Source organism: Anabrus simplex, chromosome 14 (genome assembly GCF_040414725.1).
Source record: "Anabrus simplex isolate iqAnaSimp1 chromosome 14, ASM4041472v1, whole genome shotgun sequence".
Classification (NCBI taxonomy): Eukaryota; Metazoa; Arthropoda; class Insecta; order Orthoptera; family Tettigoniidae; genus Anabrus; species Anabrus simplex.
The window spans coordinates 49,533,227-49,549,174 of record NC_090278.1 but is presented as its reverse complement, the minus strand read 5'-3'; the positions used below and the strand labels follow the sequence as shown (position 1 = coordinate 49,549,174).

Genomic DNA, 15,948 nt, shown 5'->3' with positions numbered 1-15,948 from the left:
GGATTGTTTCATGAAAGTTGTTGCACAAGGACTAAATGAAAAGGCTCAAGGAAACACAACAGAAGAAGAATGGACAGTCGTGAAGAATGAGGTCAGTAAGGGCTGCTGATGAAATGTCAGGAAGGAAAGAAAGATTAACTAAGAATCAATGGATAACTCAGGAGATACTAGAACTTACTGATGAACAAGGAAAATACAAGAATGCAAAAAATGAAGGCAGAAAAAAATACAGGCAATTAAAGAATGAAGTGGATGGAAAGTGCAGGACACCTAAGGAAGAATGGCTGAAGGAGAAATACACAAATGTTGAAGGTTGTATCATCCTAGGAAATGTAGATGCATACAGGAAAACCAAAGAAACCTTTCGGAGAAAGAAAATCTACGTGTATGAATATTAAGAACTCAAATGCAAAACAACTTCTAGGGAAAGAAGACAAAGCAGAAAGATGGCAGGAACATATCCAACAGTTGTATCAAGGTAGAGAAGTAGATGGTATGGTTTTGGAACAAGAAGAGGCTATTGATGATGATGAAATGGGAGACCCAATTTTGAGGTCAGAATTCAACAGAGCTGTGAGAGACCAAAATAGGAACAAGGCACCTGGAACTTATTACATTCCCTCTGAATTACTGACTGCCTTAGGAGAAACCACAATGGTGCTGACAAGTGTGAAAACTACCACACCATTAGTTTAGTATATCATGCTTGCAATATTTCAAGACGTATTATTTACAGAAGAATGGAAAGGCAAGTTGAGACTGAGTTGATAGAAGATCAATTTGGCTTCAGAAAAATGTAGGAACATGTGAAGCAATTCTGATTTTATGTCTGATCTTAGAGGATCGAATTAAGAGACAATCCCAGAAAAGGCATTCAATAATGTGTCTTGGACCAAGCTATTTGAGATTCTGAAGGTGATAGAGATCAGATACCAAAACAAAGAATTATTTATAATTTGTATAGAAATCAGTCTGCAGTGATAAGAATAGAGGGCTTTGGAAAAGAAGCAGCAATCCAGAAAGGAGTGAAGAAGAATTTGGAAAGGGATTCACAATCCAAGGAGAGGAAATCAAAACTCTGAGATTGGCTGATGATTTTGTTATTTTATCTGATGCTGCAGAAGATTTCAAGACATTGCTGAATGGTACGAATGGAGTCTTGGGTAAGGCGTACAAGATGAAAATAAATAAGTCAAAAAACAAAAGTAACTGAGTGCAGTCAAATGAAGTCTGGTGACGCAGGTAATATTAGATTACGAAATGAAGTATTAACCCCTTAAATGGGCATGACGTCTTTAGACAACTTTGCACTGGGCTTTCTATGGTGGGTATGATGGCATAAGACCACAGTAAAATTTACTGCTTATTTCTTTTGGGGGTGACGGTACATGACATCACCATCAAGTCTACAGTATTAGTTGACATATTTTCTACTAGCAAGATACCCGTGCTTCGCTATGGTATTATACTGAAATTTATAACTGAATGCTTAACATTTTATATATAATCCACCAAAATTCGCAATCTGATGGCAAAGTTCCTCCCATTTTTCAATCTTTCTTTGCAGCAATCGATTTCGTACTTCCCGAGCTAGCTCCAGGTATTCCATCCAGTCAGTTGGGTCTAACTCTTTGCCATCTTTTCCTATAAGCATTTTTTTAATGGATCAAATCCTTGAGGAGATCCGGCATGGTGTCGTCTTGGGTGCCTTGGCGGTACTGAACCCGCGGCCGGACTTCATTCATAGTCATTACCCAGCCAGGTCCGACTCGTTGGCTGAATGGTCAGCGTACTGGCCTTCGGTTCAGAGGGTCCCGGGTTCGATTCCCGGTCGGGTCGGGGATTTTAACCTTCATTGGTTAATTCCAGTGGCCCGGGGGCTGGGTGTTTGTGCTGTCCCCAACATCCCTGCAACTCACACACCACACATAACACTATCCTCCACCACAATAACACGCAGTTACCTACACATGGCAGATACCGCCCACCCTCATCGGAGGGTCTGCCTTACAAGGGCTGCACTCGGCTAGAAATAGCCACACGAAATTATTATTACCCAGCCAGGACCCGTTTCCAGCGCGGTCCGCACATTTTGACGACGGTCCAGAATATTATTATTATTATTATTATTATTATTATTAGGGTGGGTGATATTAGTTGAATTTATATTATTATTATTATTATTATTATTATTATTATTATTATTATTATTATTATTATTATTATTGATCTGGACCCCTCAGCAAGATGTAAGACTGCTACTTGGCAGTAAATAACATCTGCTGCCATTGTCATTGCTGACAATGTGACCAGCATCATTGTCACGCGTAGGCAAGTCCGCGGAATTTTTGGCGATACGAATGTTATACTTCCGTGCAGTATTGACCTTAAAAGATGAACAATTGCATGATTAATATCATTCCTATCGTTTATTTCAAATGTGTTTAAATTTTCATTTATATGCCAGGAGAATCTACTGTAATCTAACTGTAAGTTCTCCAGAGAAAAAGATGGCTCTTAAAAATGAACCCAGGAAAGATTTAAAATGATTGGTTTATGATCAGAATCAACTACATTATGAACACTAAAATCAATTGGTCTCAACTCCTTTTTCACCCCACTGCCATTAAGTTGATTTCTCCTCCCCTCCCCCCCCTCCCCCTCCCCCAAAGGCATGTTTCTTTATGTTTAAAGGAGATTCCAAATACCAATGTTCACGTCTGTTACCTTCAGTTTTGTGATATAAATACCCCCATAAAAGAATTCACTTTTTTCACCCTCCTTTCACACTCCCTCCCCTTAAGTGAATTTTCCAGAAAAAATACTTGTTTCTTTTTTAGTAAAGGATCTTCTAAATACCAATTATCGTGACTGTAACATCTTCAGTTTTTGTGATATGTGTCCTCATAAAAGGAATTCAACTCCTTTTCACCCCTGCACCCCAAGATGATTTTTCCCCCAAAATGCATTTTTTGTTTTTTTGTTTTTGTTTTTAAAGAAGAATCAAATACCTTTTCACATCTGTAACAACTTTAGTTTTTATTAGATGTAAGTATCCTCATACAATTTAATTTTTCAATTCTTTCACCCCCCATTGGATTTTCCAAAATCAAAGGAATACATGTTTCTTTACTTTTAAAACAGATTCTAAATACCAATTTTCACGTCTCCAACATCTTTCATTTTGGAGATAATAGTATCTTCATACAAATAATTCAACTAATTTTTCAATTTTCCCCCCCTCCCCCACATAAAGTGGATTTTCAAAAACAAGAAATATATATTTCTTTATTTTTTAAGGAGATTCCAAATACCAAATTTCACGTCTGTAACATCTTCAGTTTTTGAGATATCAGTATCCTAATAAAAAGAATTCAACCCCATTTTCAGTCATTTTTACCCCCCACCTGAGTAGTTTTTCCAAAAACAAAAAAATACATGTTTCTTTATTTTTAATAGAGGTAAGAGAACACCATTCTTCACTTCTGTAACATGTTAAGTTTTTGAGATATACTGTAGACATGCTCATTTTTAAAGTTTCACCCCCTTTTTAGTTCCCCTGAAATGGAGTTTCCAAAAACAAATCACCTATGATTCTTTACTTTTACAGGAGATCCAAATATTAATTTTTATGTCTGTAACATTTTACGTTTCTGAGATATACTTTGTACTGTAGATATAGTCTTTCTAAAAATTCTCCCCAATTGTCACTCCTGTTTAACCCCCATTAATTGGATTTTCTGAAGAAAAAAAAAATAAACGTGTTTTTTTACTTTTAAAGGAGATTCCAAATACCAATTTTAAGGTCTGTGATATCTTCAGTTTCTGAAATATAAGTATTCTCATTAAAGGCAATCAACCCCTTTTTCATCCCTCCTAGTGGGATTTTCCAAAAAACAAAAAAATATGTGTTTCTTTTGTAAAGGAGATTCTAAATACTAATTTTTACATCTGTAAACTTTTAAAGTTTTGAGATATGGATACACTCATTTTAAAAATTCTCCCCCTTTTCCACCCCCCTTAGCGACGGAATATCCAAAAATCCTCCCTTAGCGAGCACCTACATTGTAATATACATGTATCCTCAAAATTGCATTTCTTTCAACTATCCAGTAGTTTTGGCTCGGCGATGATGAATCAGTCAGTCAGTCAGTCAGTCAGTCAGTCAGTCAGTCAGTCAGTCAGTCAGTCAGTCAGTCAGGACATATTCTTTTATATATATATATATAGATTATATCACGCTGCATATTATATTATATAGCTATCAGTCTCTTAAAATGGATTTGTTTCGAATGGCCTTGCATGACACTTCCACACAGTTGTTTATGTCAAGGTGCATGGCTTCTGAAAGTAAAGTAAATCAGCTTGATTGTACTGGTATTTTGACAATTCTAGAAGCGGAGGGTAAAGATGAGATTTTTTTTAGCAAGTGGTGACGTGTGGATATATCCTGAAGAAGATGACAGTGAAAGTGATCCTGAAAATAAAAGTAAAGTGGTTCCAGATGAACCAAATGACAAGGAAGAGGTTCAGAATATGACATCCACCTCAGTTCATTGCTTATAGTTCCCCAAGACCAACAATTGCTTTTACAGAGGTAAATGTGATAAATATAATTTTAGTGATATAAACAGTGTTTGTTGAAGGACATTTCAGTGTGTTCATAGATGACCTTGTTTCTGCGTATATCACACAGCTAGCACTCTACAAAACCTGCAACCATCGGAACATATAACCACGTATATAACGTAAATAATGTTAGTTGAAGTTTGTTGAAGTATATAATACTATCATATTACATTAAACTAATTGTGTACACATTTTTACAGAAAATATTTACATATCAAAGTGGGGAAATGTACCCAGGGAAGGACACACATGTGGAAAACTTAGTGGCCAGTTAAGGGGTTAAAGGAAGGAGATGAATATTGTTACTTTGGTAGTAAAATGGCAGAAGTAAGGACGATATAAAATGTAGGCTAGCACAAGCACAGAAGAGCTTTCTTAAGAAAAGAAATTTGCTCTCTTCAAAAACTGATATAGGAATTAGAATGATGCTTCTGAAGACTTTCGTCTGGAGCGTGGCAATGTATGGATGTGAGACATGGACAATACCTAGCTCAGAAAGAAAGAGAATAGAAGCTTTTGAAATGTGGTGTTACAGAATGCTGAAGGTGAAATGGATAGATCGAATCACAAATGAAGAGATACTGAATCAAGTTGGTGAGTGGAGATTGATATGGCTAAATTTGACAAGAAGGAGAGATAGAATGATAGGAGACATCTCAAGACATCCAGGACTTGTTCAGTTAGTTTTTTGAGGGAAGTATATGGGGTAAGAATAGTAGGGGTAAACCAAGGTATGATTATGACATGCAGATTAGAACAGATGTAAGATGCACTAGTTACATAGAAATGAAAAGATTAGCACAGGATAGGCTGCCATGGAGAGCTGCATCAAACCAGTCTATGGACTGATGACTCAAATAACAGTAAGATTTATTAGAAATAAATCACCGGGCGAGTTGGTCGCGCAGCAATGAACTTGCATCTGGGAGGCAGTGGGTTCAAACCCCACTGTCGGCAGCCCTGAAGATGGTTTCCATTATTTCCCATTTTCACACCAGGCAAATGCTGGGGCTGTACCTTAATTAAGGCTACAGCCACTTCCTTCCCACTCCTAGGCTTTCCCTATCCCATCGTTGCCTTTAAGACCTATCTGTGTTGGTGCGACGTAAAGTAAATTGTAAGAAATAAATAATCCATCCTCCAGTGAGGATGACCATAAAGATCCGGAATACATAACTTAGACCTATAGTATATAATTATAATTATGAAATTATTTTTGCTGGAAAATTCATTGTAATGAGATTACAATTTCAGGTATAAATGCAACTATAATTTGCAGAGAATCTCTTATAATCTGTAATAAGATTTTCTCTACACCATAAAAAGTAATTTTCAAATTTTGGAGGGTAGTGGCTGTGTTATTTGGCCTCTGAAGAGGCATCTGACAACCCACTGACCAAGAGGAATATGATATTTGGTTGATAGATATGGCATATAAATTGCTTGTTGTTTTTTTTTTTGTTTTTTTTTTTTTCAGATTAACATCCTGAGCCTGTTGCAAGTCCCTCTCAAAGCAAATAGTAGGATCTAACATCATCACTTTATTGTCTTTCTTAATGGTGGCCATGATGTCCAATCTTCTCGTTGAGTCATCAGTAGAGACGCAGTGAATTTCTTCGTGCACCTTTTATCCACGGTGCCTCACGCCTTGATAGTGCAATCATAATATTATAAATAGTATAATCTCCAGCATGCTACTTGTAAAAATTAATTTTATAAATTTTTCAATTTTTTTTTTTTTTTTTTTTTTTTCCAGTTGCTTGATGATGCTCCAACACAGATAGGTCTTGTGGCAACAATGGAATAGGAAAGGGGTAGGAGTGGGAAGGAAGCGACCATGGCCTTGATTAAGGTGCAGCCCAAGCAACTACCTAGTGTGAAAATGGGAAACCAGCGAAAACCAACATCAGGACTGCCAATAGTGGGGTTCAAACCTACTATCTCCCAAATGCAAGCTCACAGCTGCACGCCCATAACTGCACACCCAACTCGCTCATTATTTTATCATTTAATCTGTGTGTGTGGTTAGTACAATAAATACATAATTTTATATTATATTTTGTGTGTAAAATTATTATGTTGTCTGTGTTCTTATATGTAAGTTATACTGCCTCTTTTGCATGAGACTTGGCTCATAGAAGTCTTGAGTGAATAAATAAATAAAGAGGCCTGAATAATAATAATTAAAACAAAATATTGAGAACAACACCACCACTCAGGATTATACCAAACAAACAATACACCCTGAGCTTTCCTAGAATGAATGAATGAATGAATGAATTTATTTATTTATTTATTTATTTATTTATTATTTATTATTTATTATTTATTTATTTATTTATTTATTTATTTATTTATTTATTTATTTATTTATTTATTTTGGTACTTGTTTAACATTATACTAATAGTAATGTTATTGGCTTTACGTCCCACTAACTACTTTTATGGTTTTCAGAGATGCCGAGGTGCCGGAATATAGTCCCGCATGAGTTCTTTTATGTCCTAGTAAATCTACCGACATAAGGCTGATGTATTTGAGCACCTTCGAATACCACTGGACTGAGCCAGGACTGAACCTGCCAAGTTGGGGTCGTACTAACACAATCAAAGGTTTTTGGCAATGGAAGAATGGGAAAAGGCTAGGATTAGAAAGGTATTGGCCACGGCCTTAATTAAGGTACAGCCCCAGCATTTCCCTGGTGTGAAAATGGGAAATCACAGAAAATTTAAAGCTGCCAACAGTAGGATTCGAACCCACTATCTCACAAATGCAAACTCACAGCTGCGTGGCCCTAACCGCACAGCCAGTTCGCTTGGTGAATTAAGAATACTTCTTGCCAAAGCATTTTTGCCTTTTTTTGATTAACGAAGGAAAGTAAACAAACTGTGTGTACATTATGTCATCGTTTCACAGCCTGTATATTAAATAGCAAACTATTATAAAGATTGTTCATTTATATGTTATTCTGAGGTGCCATTAGCAGTTAAAAGAATGAAATTAGTATACAACTAAAGGAAAAGTTATAGTTGAAAATATTGTGGACAGGAGGCAGCGGTGCGTGATTCCACTATCTGTAATCAGCTAATAACTTTCTGTCCACTGTAGTCATAAGTTTGTTCCTTATTTTAATTTTAGGAATCTGGCAAACCTGGAAACAATGATGAGGGGGTTCATCAGGTACCCACCTTAAACAAGAGCTAATCTCGAACCACATTTCTGATAGGGAATAAAATTACAAGTTGCCTGGAAATCCAAAGAGAGATCATCGCACCAACTAAGCCAGATCAATCTCGCAAACCAGTGATCTCCCCAGAAATTTTCATCAGCCGGGTGGCAGGAATAAGTAGCCGGGCAGGGAATTCTACGAAAAAAATTATTATAAAATCTCTATTTATCCTCCCCAGGGCATAAACAATAGCAGACAGAAAAATATTAAATGCAAAATCGAACTAATTTTTTGTTATTATCAAGAACAAGACATAAGATTATTCTGAACTTGTAGTGTTCTACTGCTCATTCATAGTCGTATAACTCCGTGGCTTATTACTCGGTTAGTGTGGAGTGCCATACAGGTTTGTAGCGTAATGCAGAACTGAGTGTTCGTATGCGATTCCATATTAATCCAGATGCCACTCGCACACGACACTATGCGGTAGTCAAGCTAAACATTTAAACTCCGATGTAATTGATGCAATTTTGCTGACAATAATGAGGATTATTAAATAAATGTTTTATAGTATTTACGTTTTAATTTAGAACACCCAACGACTCAAATATATATTAATATTATGTAACTAACATATCTCTAAGTTATGTTAATCGGGCAGTCTGTAAAACTGGTAGGGTGGTGCGCCCATTAAAAAGGTTGTAGGGAGAACACTGCAGACTAGGAATGAGAATTCTCTAATAATAATAATAATAATAATAATAATAATAATAATAATAATAATAATAATAATAATAATAATGATTCGAACATGGAATTCGTTGCCCAATGACCTAAGGGACAATCTATCTGGACCGGTATTTAAAAAGAAATGTTGGCAGTGGTATAAGACAGATCAAGTTGAGTGTAAATACATTAATTCTGTTTTGTTGATGATGATGACTGGAGAAGAATGCTTCGCATTCCTTGGACAGCACTTCAAACCAACTAATCCATCCTCAAGGAGCTGGACATTAGTACAAGGTTATCGGCAAAATGTCAACAGAGGATTCTCCAATTCTTTGGTCATATTATGCATCATGGAGAAGGAAGCCTTGAAAAGCACATAATCTTGGGAAATGTGCCTGGAAAGAGGGAGCGTGAGTGAGCACCTATACATTGGACATATATATATAATCCAGAATAAAGAAAATTGCCCTAATGCATCAATAAAAACATAGTAAAACTTAGTGACACACAGAATTAAATAACAAAACAGGACCCCTGTGGGTGGGGGACGCAAAGACATCGTTCATACAATTTACCCGTATAGCAGAAGACCATGGAGGATGGAAACGGATACAAAGAAATATCTTCAGATATCATGATCCTCAGGATTGAGAAACCGATATAGACAGACAGACATGATGATGCCTGTTGTTTAAAGGGGCCTAAAGGTCATCAGCCCCTCATGGTACGAAATGAGATGAAATGCAATGACAATTTAAAGGTACAAAATTCATGCACTGACCATAATTCAGACGTGATGATGAAGAATGAATGGATGAATATGAATTTAAAACAATCAAGGGATCTGACCCGCAATGCCTCACCTTCCCAGAAACAATATTACTGCCCAAGGGACAGCTTCCAAAGCACAATCCTGAACTGATGATGCTTCTTGTATAAAGGGGTTCAATATCCAGGTCAACAGTCCCTCACAATGGCACTTGTCGCTACTAAAGTAGTAGTAGTAGTACTAATCAAAGGTAGCGTAAAGTCACGGTGTTCCAAACATTATGGTACTACTCACAAGTATTGTACATCATACAGTAAACACACACCTATCGTGTTTCTCAAATAATGGCACCACTCGTAGGCAACGCAAACCCATGGTGTACCTCACATAGGTGTACTAATCACAGGGACTCGTACTATCCCGTGGTGTTCCTCACATAGTGGGTACAACCCTTTTTTTTTTCTATGGGCTTTACGTCGCACCAACACAGATAGGTCTTATGGCGATGATAGGATAGGAAAGGCCTAGGAGTTGGAAGGAAGCGGCCATGGTCTTAATTAAGGTACAGCCCCAGCAAAGCGTACAAATCACAGGCAACACAGACCAACAGTGTCACTCATATAGTGGTACTAATAACAGGCACCTGTGGTATTTCCCACATAATGGTACAAATCACAGGCAACATAAGACCATAATGTTCCGCATATAGTGGTACTAATCACAGGTATTGGAAACCCACAGTAAACCGCTCTCTGCTACTACTAATCACAAACCTATTGTGTACCTACATAGTGATACTACTCGCAAGTAAAGGCAACCCACAGCTTTCCCTGCATGATGGTACCAATCACAAGTAGTTTCATGATTCTAATTCAATCATCCCTTGGTTGCCCCTTTTAATTGCCTCTTACGACAGGCAGGGGTTAATGTGGGTGTATTCTTCATCTGCATCCCCCACCCCACAGGGGATAGAGAGAGAAAAAAGAAGAAAAGAAGGGATTCGTCTCTTCAAAAAATGAAGTAACGGATGAAGAAAGACAAGGACCATGAAGAGCGTGAAAATGAAAGACTCCCTAGGCCTCGAATGCTCTAATACCATCGGTGTTGGAAAAGAGCAAGAGTTGACCAACGGAGGTCGGACAGGATAGGTGGAAGTGGGAAGCCTGGCACAAGTAAGTGGAAGTAATGCCAGAATTCAGCTAAGGGACCTGTGGTCACCAACACACGCTCCCAAGTTGAGAGCCCCTGGGACCACTTTTAGTCACCTGTTATGACAGGCAGGGGATACAGTGGGTGTATTCTTCATATGCGTCCCCCACCCACAGGGGGTAGCAAATAATAAGTATTCAAAATTTGACTGAAATTACTCCAGTGGTTTAGGAGAAGATGTGTCATTTACACACATATTTCATTCCATGTGTCAGTAAGTTTTACAAAATTTGCTTTTATTGATGCATTAGGACAATTTTCTTTACTCTGGATTATATATATATATATATTCCTTTTTTCCTTTAATGTGCTTTTATAACTAAGGGTATAGTTAAGTATTATACATAATATATTGTTAAACTGTATGTACATTATGAGACATGGTTTCATAGCCATGTAAATAAACAAATAATAATAATAATAATAATAATAATAATAATAATAATAATAATGTATGTTCAATCCCCAGCCTGAAGGCTGGTTGGATCCTCAACAGTTCCACCATTAGCTGTCACAGATGGCCTAGACATCAATGAAGAGGTGTACTAGAGAAATGATGTAGTATCCCATTGCTTTCCTCGCTGAGCCAGAAGTTGCTACTACATATCAGTCTGCCAAGCCCAATGAAATGCATGCACCAACATACCCTATGAGCGACATTTTCACATCATTCATAGCAGGGAGTGGCTGCATAAGGAGTGGTATTACTAACATCACTCATACCTCAGTCACTTTCATATTGTCTGAGACAGATCAATTAAAGTACCGTAACAAAATTGCTCAAGCCCACACCAGAAGATATACTGCACTGTAAACAATAGGCCTAGGTCTCTCCAGCAAAGGAATAATAATAATAATAATAATAATAATAATAATAATAATAATAATAATAATAATAATAATAATAATAATAATAATAAAAGGATTAAAATAATGACCATTGGCAGATTAGTCAGAAACAAATTCCATCTGCTGTCTCTCAGACCTACTAATTTCTTTCCAACCATAGCCAAGATAGACTGACGAGAAGAATTCTCAATCTGACCCTCTTGCTGAAAGTCAAGAAGAGTTGGCTAACTGAAAGACAGCTGAAGGAAATCGGCATAATGGGCAAAACTGTGCAGTAGGATAGATCTTCATTCAGAACACTAGTTGATGATCACCAATTTATAGACAACCCCAAAAATAAAACGAATAAAACCTGGACATAAGAATGCAAGAATAATTTCAGCAAGAAGACGGAGAGGTTTTGGGAAAAGAAGTAAGAAAACACATCATATAAATAAGTTCAATCGTGCTCCTCAGTTGGCGAAAACGATGAAATAATAATAATAATAATAATAATAATAATAATGTAAATCATTTCACGAATTTATTAACTTCTCTCAAAGTCATTCTTAACAAGTATGAAATCTGTCAACATTAAGTGTCATGCAAAACCATCAACTTTCACGCTTTTCCCAGCGCAGTGGGACGCCATTCCTCCCTTCTGTTTTTTTCAACCCTTCTATCTCCCAAGACAAAATAGTCTCTCAAAACAAAACAAAAATCCTGGAGACGGGGAAACAACAGTGTAGGATATGTTCATTATAAAAATAACGATGCCCTTAGGACATGACAGGTCAAGCTACTCTAGTCAAATCGCGATTTCGCACATAAGCGCTTAATTTCAAATCGTACACTTCAATAAAAAAATTTACTCATTACGATTAACTATACAATCGTTAACAACAGCTATTTGAAGCCTCAAACCGAATAAAACTAACATACGTATATTCGAAAACATATTTTATCCGATCAAACTTCAAAATAGCAATGTACATAAAAGTTAACTTAAAGTAGATCATCTGGTCAACCCAAAATGATGGAAAACAGATCAAGGTGCGCGATACAATAAGAAACTGTCCAATTTGAAATTATAAAACAACTAATGTAATATAAATGTTAGAACACTTACCCAAATATCGAATGATGGTGCCCACATTCATGAAAATAGAAATTCCGGAGGGTTGCATGCAATTTTTGAGGTACCAGCCTATGTGAAAAGTGGCGGTTGGCGGGATACCTGATAAGACGTCTGTGAGATAAATTTAAAAAATAAAATCAAAAAATAGCACAGCTTATATCCACAATATTTCAACACAGGATTCATTTATTTTGAGAGTGTGGCACACCACCGGTGTTTTAATCTTTTGACGAAACTCCTTTCAAATGTGTTTTCTTTTTCGGAAAAATCATCTGATTAAAAGGTCTCTGTCGTATTTATTATCACAAAAACAAAGTCTGACGTTTTGCGGCATTGGCTTGATTATCAATGGCTTGTTATGCGTCAGAAATTCCACTTTTGGCGAAGTGGTGACGTAAATGTTGCACGAACACCACCAGCTGATTGTTACCGTACTTGAGGCAGCGGGTCAATGCTCCAAGAAACAAGGACAATGAACAGGGAATTAATGACGTCACGTCAGGTAGGAGACCGTTTTACTTACGTTCTTTGGCGAAGATAACTGAGCGCCTCACGATTCTCTACCAAGAACCCCTCTCCTCTTGACCATTTTTGTTGCATTTTTCTTTTAAAATACCTACAATTTGGGATAGATAGGCTGGAAAAAATAAAAGAAATACAAAAAAAATTAACGGTATCATAGGTACCAAGGGGTTGCCCGTAGACAGGGGCGCAGGATTTTGAAAATAAGTGGGTAGTGGCTCTGATATTCCCAGTCAACCGAGCAAGTGACTGCTCAGTTTGAGTCACGTAGTTATCAGCTTGCATTCGGAAGATAGTGGGTTCGAACCCAACTGTCGGCAGCTCTGAAGATGGTTTTCCGTCGTTTCCTATTTTCACACCATGCAAATGCTGGGGTTGTACCTTAATTAAGGCCACGGTCGCTTACTTCCCACTTCTAGACCTACCCAATCGCCGTAAGACCTATCTGCCCCGGTACGTCGTGAAGTAAATTGTAAAAACTCGCAGTCCAAAAAGGTGGAATTCCGGAAAATCTCGGAATTTAATCCTCATGAAAATGCAGTTGTAGGTGTTTTTAATGAGCAATACTTGATGGAAAACAAGCTATTGTTTTATTGTGCACCTTTCCAACAATGAAATAGTAGGTACAAAACGAGAGTCCACATAAATCCACATACTATTGACATAAAATGACTATTGACATAATCTTGAAAAAGAAAGTGATTTTATATTTTAAATACCATTACATTAATTAAATGGAAGGAAACCAAAGACATATAAATTGTGTCTAAAATATTAAGGGAAAAAGACATACGGTAACAGTCTAGTTTTCTCGTAGAACGTTACCAAACTAAGTACCTCCCCCAAGCGGCCTCACCTGCTATGCTGAACAGGGGCCTTGCGGGGGGATGGCAAGATTGGAAGGGATAGACAAGGAAGAGGGAAGGAAGCGGCCATGGCCTTAAGCATGTGCCTGGAGGAGAAGTGGGAAACCAGGGAAAACCACTTCGAGGATGGCTGAGGAGGGAATCGAACCCCCTTTACTCAGTTGACCTCCCGAGGCTGAGTGGACCCCGTTCCAGCCCTCGTGCCACTTTTCAAATTCCGTGGCAGAGCCGGTAATCGAACCCGGGCCTCTGGGGGTGGCAGCTAATCACACTAACCACTATACCACAGAGGCGGACTCATCAGTACTGTACTTGTAAAAGCTAAACACCCTCTTGGTTGAAATAACTACCTACTTCACAGTAGGCTAGGGGGACAAAACATGACGGCCTCAGTTCTTAGAAGCCAGCAGTCAATCACACCCTGCTGAGTTACCGAGTTCTAAGTGATCCTTGTTTGGTGTAGAAAGGTCGCCAAACCACTTTCTTCCACTCTATCTTTTGTCTTTACCCTTTCTTTGTGTCGAGTACAGCAGACGATTTGGCAAAGCCGGCTAGAGTAGCCACCGGGATGCCGCTGGAGAGTTGTGGTGTGAGGCGAAGTCGTCATATTTCGTCTCCAAGTATACTTGTCACCGTATAAGCTTACAAGGAATGTGAGTGGTGGTGGTGGTGATCATTATTAGTGTTACGGAGTTATCCGTGGTAGTTAGAGGTGAAAGAAGGTGCTGGGATGAATAGGTCTCAATCTACGAAATTAAAGTTAATTTAAAATTTCACAAGGTTATATTTTCTTTTCAAGATCAAGAAATAACAAATAGAACAGGTACTCAGTAGCCTAGCAACAAATCGAGAATGTACAATTACAGTGTTACAGGATTTGGGCTCCGAGAGCCAGACACACAATTCTTGAGCAATTAGCCCAACATTACTCGTATACAAGATTCAACCAAGGGGCAGAAGACCCCAATCATGCTCAAGAGCACTTGCTCCCAATTACATAGTAAAAGCCTCCTCGAGGCACACAGAAACAGTTCCAGCCTATCAAAGGCCACACCAAATTCCACCTTCAAGCTGTCCTCTAAGGACATAAACACAGGGGTAAAATTACCCAACCTACTGAGGCCGATTTAGTAAATAAACAGGAAAATTACAAGGCCCCAAAATACAAACTTGAGTGGAGGCGTAACTGGTACTCCGAATATACTTAATTAAAACCTAATTTGGCCTTAGGCCGCTTATGCAAGGGCTAATCCCATACTAAAGAGGTGACACGATAGGAAAACTATTACATTACGAAACGAAGAAAAATGGTTGAGAAAACATAGTCACCTCAAAACAATATGAAAGTGAGCTCGAGAGGGTTAGGCACTCTCTATCCCAATTTGTAGTTACAGAGGCAGAATTTAAATCAAGAGTCTTTTACATTTTAGAGGAAGTTACATGGTAGAAGGTTTCGAACCCGCCCCGAGGGTTAAACTGCTGAGCTGGCAAGAAAATAAGTTATAAGACGGCCATTACCTGGTGGTTGAACTGCTGCCCGAAGAAAGAGGCGCTTCCCGCCCCCTGCTACATAATTTACACAACGATAGGTGTTACTGAAGTGGCGCAGAGACCCGAAAATCAGCAGTTTATATACCCTCGCGGAACATTCGAGACCTTTCAGGAATGATAACACCCGCCCACAATCATTTTATTGGCTAACAACGAAAACCCCTACACCAGATGAAGAAGAAACACATTATTGGTGGAAAATTAATTAGAGAAATTCGGGATTGGTAAATTCAAAACAAGGGGAAAGAGCAGGGTTATACAGCCAACCTAAAAAATGACTGAAAGAAATTTAACAAAGAACAAACTTTTGAACACAAAATTTCTCAAAAAAACCCAGTTCTTTCACTTCGCACTAGGGTGCACCATTGTAGTCCTTCAGTAGTGCCATCTAGAAGAGAATGTTCACACTTCTTACTACAGGCAAAACAAAAATACATCGAAAACGACACAGTTCAGAACACTTCAAAATTTACAAGTAGGGACATCTTCTAAGAAACTAGAGAATTAGCACTGTAGTTAAAGTTTAGGCTTCCTCCAGTA

At 38.0% G+C, this 15,948-nt stretch overlaps 1 long non-coding RNA gene across 1 annotated transcript in view; it reads right to left on the bottom strand.

The window, feature by feature from the left end:
* Positions 1–12,894, bottom strand: part of LOC136885542 (uncharacterized) — a 32,419-nt gene extending 19,525 nt beyond the window's left edge. The window contains exon 1 of the long non-coding RNA XR_010861555.2: positions 12,461–12,894. This is a non-coding gene — a long non-coding RNA (uncharacterized lncRNA). The remainder of the gene's footprint in view (positions 1–12,460) is intronic.
* Positions 12,895–15,948: the final 3,054 nt, after the last annotated feature.